Source organism: Crocodylus porosus, unplaced genomic scaffold (assembly GCF_001723895.1).
Source record: "Crocodylus porosus isolate Cpor-Errol unplaced genomic scaffold, CroPor_comp1, whole genome shotgun sequence".
Classification (NCBI taxonomy): Eukaryota; Metazoa; Chordata; order Crocodylia; family Crocodylidae; genus Crocodylus; species Crocodylus porosus.
The window spans coordinates 46,263,331-46,270,038 of NW_017728931.1; the positions used below are offsets into that span (position 1 = coordinate 46,263,331).

The 6,708-nt window shown below is 50.1% G+C and overlaps 1 protein-coding gene across 1 annotated transcript in view; it reads right to left on the reverse strand.

Moving 5' to 3' along the window:
* SLC41A2 (solute carrier family 41 member 2) overlaps window positions 1-4,370 on the reverse strand; it is a 90,680-nt gene extending 86,310 nt beyond the window's left edge. The window contains exon 1 of the mRNA XM_019544774.1: window positions 4,258-4,370. The gene's annotated coding sequence lies outside the window, so the exon portion shown is untranslated. The remainder of the gene's footprint in view (window positions 1-4,257) is intronic.
* Between the last annotated feature and the right edge of the window lie 2,338 nt (window positions 4,371-6,708).

Below are 6,708 nucleotides of genomic sequence, written 5' to 3' on the forward strand. Positions count from 1 at the left end.
GACTTTGAGTGGGAGGTCTGTAGTAGACTCCCACCATTGTGTCCCCTGTGCCGTATTCCCCACGAATTTTTACCCAGAGGGTCTCTAACTGTCCAAAATGTTTTCTCCCAGGACAAAGTGAAATTGTTCAGACATCCATGTTTATTGTCCTGGGACAAGCTCTAAAAAAGTTCATGGTATAAGAAGTGCTAGCAGTTTGTCCCAGGACAGCACGAAGTTCATCTGAATGGCTGTCCTAGGATTTCAGAAAACCAGCAGTGTCTTCAACTGTTCACTAAGCCCTGATTGGAAGGGTGATGTGTGTACATACCAATCTTGGGACATTTCTGTTTCAGAACAGACAGGCACAACTTGTCCTGGGACAAATGCAACATTTGTTCCTACTCTTAATGTTTCTGTTGCGCTTACAATATCCATACCATTTAAATGCTGATTTATAAGAAAACTGTGACAAACATGCAGCTATTTTGGCACAGCATTGTAATCATACCTGTCTAAAAAGCACTAAATAGAAAACCTAGCTCTAGCAAAGAGTCTAGATCAGTGGTCCTCAACTTTTTTGCCAGGTGGATCCATGGGGCAGATCTAGCTGGTGTTCCCAAACTGGTGCCTGGCTGGTCATGGAGGGCATTAGGTGGCTGCATGGAGGGAAGCTGGCTCCAATGCAGCCCCACAGGGAAAAAGAACTTGACCCAGCCCAGTGGAGTGAGGAGGAGGTGTGGCCAGGCCCCAACTCAGCCCTATGGGGAGGGAAGGGGCATGGCCTAGCCCCAATCCAAAAGCTGGGGTGCTGGGTTGGGCATGACCCAGCCCCACAGGGGCTTGGGAATTTGGCAGGGGGTAGAGTGGTCATATTAATGGACACCTCTGGTCTAAATATTCCCCAGCAAACACTCAGGGATTATTACAGGACAATGGGAGTACACATGGTCCCAATAGCGCGACTCTAGCTGTAGTTACCACACTAGTCTCTGGACTAATACAACCTACATGCTTTATACTTCAGCTTTTGATGCTGGCCCAAAGAAAGGGACAAAAGCAGTGAGAAGGAAAGACAAACATGGATTTTAGCTGGCATACTCTTTTTCTTTGCACGTGTGCAGAGAGCATGTTAGCTCAGCTAGAAGGACCCAGGGACATCCAGAAATGTTGTCAGATGTGCTCAGCAGCTGTTCCCAAAGCTGTATAAGAGGTTTTTTAGCAGGTCACATCCAATCAGAGAGCCCAGCCAATCAGAGTAAGGACATGGGAATGGTTATAAATAAAGGAAGTCCTGTAAATCCAGAGGTTGGCTGTCTGTCGTAGGGTTTCTGCTTATATAACACTTGTATCATTTTGCATACCGCTACACACTTCCTTTTTTTTTGACAGCAGCTGAGAAAAGCTTGGCAACAAGTTTAACGGCTGGAAAGTCCACAGCTGTGAAAACCCCAAATTGCTTGTTTGCTGACACAGTTCTGTAGTGTTTTGAGAAAGATAGGGGAGAGCAGTACTTTATAAACCAGCCAGTTCAGAGAGGCATGAGCTTTCATAAGCAACAACCTACTTTGTCACAGCCTATTTCAGGTGCCAGATGTCAGATGCCTCACATAGCATGCAACAAAGACTGTTGCCTATGAAAGCTCACAAGATGATAAACCTCTAAGAAGCCATGCTGCCTTACCTTCTGCCCAACTTCAGACTAACACAATTAACCAACTCCCTGAAGTATTCAGAGAAAACGGATATGCGGCCACTCTTATGAAGCTTTAAAGGTGATGCACTCCTTACAGCCACAATACAAATACATGAATGGGTTAACTAGTGGAAGTTTCTCTGCCCTGACTGAAAAAGGGAGGGTGTGGGAGCTGCCTTTAAATGAGCTAAGTTTTCCATTGATGCAGGTCTGCTCCAGACAAGGTTTTTAATCTCTGGATGAGCCAAGGGCAATTTCCCCTCAGTTTTTCAGGTAGCAACCGAACATAATCTACTTGTGTCAAGCGGCCACAATGCATCTTGCTTGAAGTCTGAGGTGCACCAACAGATTCTCTGCTTGTATTGCTTTTGTTTAAAAGTTAATAATGAAGTTCCAAATACAGCTTACAATGTTGTGAGTGAATTCAGTATTTATTACAAAAGTGCCTGATACCCTCTCTAGGACTTGGGTGACTAGTACTGACACCTATTTATCAAGGTTTTATATACAGGCTGCTCCTGAGGTTTAAGATTCTGGCATCCTTTCCGAAAAGAAAGGGCTGCATCTGGCCGTTGCTTCAGCAGAAAGTTAAGCAGTGCGCAGGAAGAACTGGTATGCAATAGCTCATACATAACATCGCCCCAGCATTCCTTTACTCTGGTATGAGCACAGTCCAAAGCCTGCAAACGGAGAACAAAGAACTGACTGGACTTAGAAGAACAAACCGCCTCAAGCAAAGGAGAGAAAGAAAATGGAAACACTCCTGCCCTGAGCTCTGGGGCAATTAGAAAAGCACAACCAGCTTATGTGCCCCTTCACAGAACATCAGGGAAGGCAGACAGGGAAGCAGACCTTTCCTTGTCTTAACATTTCTTTTTATATGTTATATTTTGTCCATAACGAAAAGCTGGCTTTCAGACAGACCTTTAGTCACTGCCTTTGCCATTTGGCAGGAACTCCTGAAGGAAAGCTAGGCCAGCTGAGAGGCAGGATGCTGTAGCTTAGGATCGAGTTTAAAGGCCACAGCAGGGCCTGATTCCAGCCCAGGACAGTAAAGGCAGGAGACCTGCTACCCAAGTGAGGGGCATTCAGAGAGACCAGAGAGGTGCAGCCAGATCTGGCACTGCACCTATGGGAATTAGCCACTGAAGGGGCATATCTACATGTTCATTAATGTGCTTTAGGTCCAGTGTATTAAGTTTAGTACCAACGGACATTTTTACACATGTAAGCATCTGGCACTGTGATGCTTACAGTTGTACAAGTGGCAAAATGTGCATCAGTGCTGAGAAATGGTGGTGATGCACTTTTGAATGAAAACAGGGGTTGTCACTGGGGGTACGTGTACCCCTGGGGTACTTTGAAAGGTCCCAGGGGGTAGACGGCGGTGGGCAGGGGTGGAGTGCCACCACCCCATGCTGTTGCCTCACAAGAGCAGGGCCACGGTGGGGTGAGAGCAGGGTCATACAGATGCTATGCTGCTGCCGCTCACCACACCCCCACTCCACATCCGGCCACTAGCCACCGCATCCTCTGTGCCCCACATCCAGCCACTTGCCATCCCCATTCCACATCTGGCTACTTGCCACCCCCACCCCCAGGGTACACTTATTAAAGGGGGCCACCAGGGGTATACCGATTAAAAAAGATTGAAAACCCCTGAACTAAAACATATAGAAGGTGCTTTGTTCAAAAGCACACCACCGGCATTTTCTGCGTGCTGACACATATTTTGCCACCTATACAACTACACGTGGCGCAGTGCAGTTCGCTTCAGCTTGCAGCGGATCTCCACCCCCTCATGAGACAAAAAAGTATGTGTATAAATGCCCTCTGACATGAGGTGCTACAGAAAGGCGCATTAGGCTGCCCGAATACACAGTAGCAAAAGCAAATGCCTTTTTAGAGACACCTAATGCGCAGTAAACTAATGCTACTGCACATTAGCATATGAGCACTGTTTTTGCCGTGACACGTTAATGTACAGTAGAATAGGTTACGTATAGACGGGCCTGAGAAGGAGAGGCTGCCAATGGCCCAATTCCCCAGCTCTGCCCTCACAGTCATAGAGCAGGGCTGGAAGGGACCTCCCGAGGTCACATCTAGTTCAACCCCTGCCTGAGGCAGGCATGTCCCTCTCCAAACCATATGTACAGCCATAGTCTCAGCTCCACGCAGACTTCACACCCTCCCCTGCCACTGGTAAAGCAGGGGAACCACTGCCATTTGTCTATTAAATGCTGTTGATATACGCTGGGGAGAGCTCCTCCGTTGTGTGACGCTTCCCCCAGGGCGGCAGCTTGACCCCCAGCCTCAGCCCAGGGGGGCAAGCTGCTGAGAAGCAGCGAAAGGGGACAGGGATCAAAGCTGGGGAGGGCAGTGCCAGTCCTTGCCTGCCCAGAGGCTGCAGACAGGTGACCCTGCAGAGGGCAGTGCTGGGGGGGACACCTGCCTGGGTGTCGGGGTACACGGGGGGGGGCAGACAGAACAGGGCGGGGGTTCCCCGGGGTCCTGCCCGCAGGGAGGGAGGCAGATAGGGGCCTCCCCCTCTTTGCAAACTTTTCCGCGCGGGCCCGCTTTACCTGGGCGGACGCCCCATGGCGGGGGAGGCGGCGGAGGGAGCGGGGCGCTGTCGGCTCGCGCCAGGGACCAGTCGGGCGGCGCTGACAGCTCGCAGGAAGGATGAACGGGGGGGAGGGGCGCCCACTGAGCATGCGCCAACCCGGGGATGAGTGCGGGGGGGGCGCCCAAGATGACGTGCCCCGCCGGGCGGGGCAGCCGCTGCTGCGCGCCGGGAATCCCCGGTCGCTTTGACGTCACTGGGGGACAGCTGTGCTGGAGGGATGGGGCTTCCCGTCCGCTCCTCACAGCCTTGTGGGGGCGGAGATAGACTCCAGTCACTGGTTGAAGTCATGAGCTTCCTCTTGACACGTAGTTTTCTGTGGTCCTTAATGTTGGGGGTTTTCTTTTCTTTTTGGTTCAAAGCCCTCCCACCTAAAGCTTCTGTGACCCGAGTGCGATCAAATCACCCCCCCGGTGCAGCCCAAGTGAAGCCAGACCTGTTGTCTGCCAAGCAGGCCAAAACTAGGGGCACCTGCTGAAAGGAGTAGGCAGCAGGGTGAAAACACACACACACACAAAACACTTTTTTGATGGAGTCTAAAACAGTAATATCAGCAATAGTACTGGACAGATATATTTTCCATGTGCTGTACAAATATTAAAACTATGCATAAATGTACAGGTTTCCCTCGGTTTATGTTATGCACACGTTCCCAGAAAATGGTGCATAACTCAAATTTGCATAAAGGACACCCACTTTGCAATGTAACCAATAGGGATATGTTCCAAGACCTCAGCTGTACTGACCCCCAGACCCATTTCTACCACTTTTACAAGACAATTTTGGTACTCATGAACGGCAGACAGTACACACAAGCACAGGGTACTATCGTAATGGGGATGGCAACTACAGAAATGCATGTTGCAGGCACGAGCAAGGACCACAGATCCACACAGGAGACTACATTTTGGTGCATGTCACTCCCACAATGCACCGCACAAAGCAGCTGACTGCTGGCTTCCGCCACACCCATTGCATAAGAGTGAATTTACCTTGCATACCAAATATAGAAAATTATCAAGGAGGACATCTCCAAGGGCCCAGCAGAGGAGGTAATGCTCAGGGGCAACCAGCATGGGTTCACTGAGGGCAGATCCTGTCCGACTAACCTAGTTTCTTTTTATGATCAGGTCACAAAGTCCCTGGATGAGGGCTTTGAGGTGGATGTCATCTTCCTGGACTTTAAGAAGACCTTTGGCACTGTTTCCCACCACGTTCCCTCAAAAAAAACCAGGTGACTGCAGCACTGATGCCTACACAGTCAGTCAGATGGGTGGAAAATTGGCTAGATGGTCACATCCAGAGAGTGGTTGTGGATGGGTCGTTTTTGACCTGTAGGGATGTGGGCAGTGGAGTCCCTCAGGGCTCAGTCCTGGGCCTGTACTGTTCAACATCTGTATCAGCAATCTGGATGTGGGTGTGGAAAGCATGATATCCAAATTTGCTGATGACACCAAAATGTGGGGTGAGGTGGGCACACTGGAGGGGAGGTACAGAAGCCAGCTAGACCTAGACAGGTTACAGAGGTGGGCAGATGAGAATATGATGAAATTCAACACAGACAAGTGCAAGGTGCTGCATCTAGGGAGAAGGAACCAGCAACACACCTATAGGCTGGGGAACTCCCTTCTCAATAACACAGTGGCTGAAAGAGATCTTGGAGTCATTGTTGACTCCAGGATGGACATGAGCCTCCAATGCGAGGAAGCGGTCAGTAAGGCTAACCACACATTGTCACGTATCCACAGATGCATCACAGGCAGGAGGTGAAGTGATCCTTCCCCTCTATGCAGCATTGGTCAGGCCACAGCTGAAGTACTGCATCCAGTTTTGGGAGCCACACTTCAAGAGGGATGTGGCTAGCATTGAGAGGACCACTCGCATGGTCAGGGGGCAGCAGGCCAGGCCCTACGAAGAGAGGTTGAAGGGCCCGAATCTATTCAGCCTCCACAAGAGAAGGCTGAGGGGGGGATCTGGTGGCCATTTACAAACTCACCAGGGGGGACCAGTGGGAATTGGGGAAGGCTCTGTTCCCCCCGATACCACCGAGGGTAACTAGGAAAAACGGCCACAAATTGTTAGAGAGAAGGTTCAGGCTGGACATCAGGAGACATTACTTTAGGAATGGAATGGGCTTTACGCTCTGGAATGGGCTCGCTCCCAAGTGAGGTGGTACTCTCTCCTACCTTGGGGGTCTTCAGGCGGAGGCTGGACAAATATTTGGCTGGAGTGATATGACCCTGGCACCCATTCCTGCCTGGGGCAGGGGTCAAACCTGATGATCTGTTTAGGTCCTTTCCAACCCTAAGCACTATGAAATTATGAATTTTTGGTGGGTCATCGCATAAGAGCAAATTTGCACATGCAGAACCTGCATCAAGTGAGGGAAACCTCTACAAGTACAGCCCTC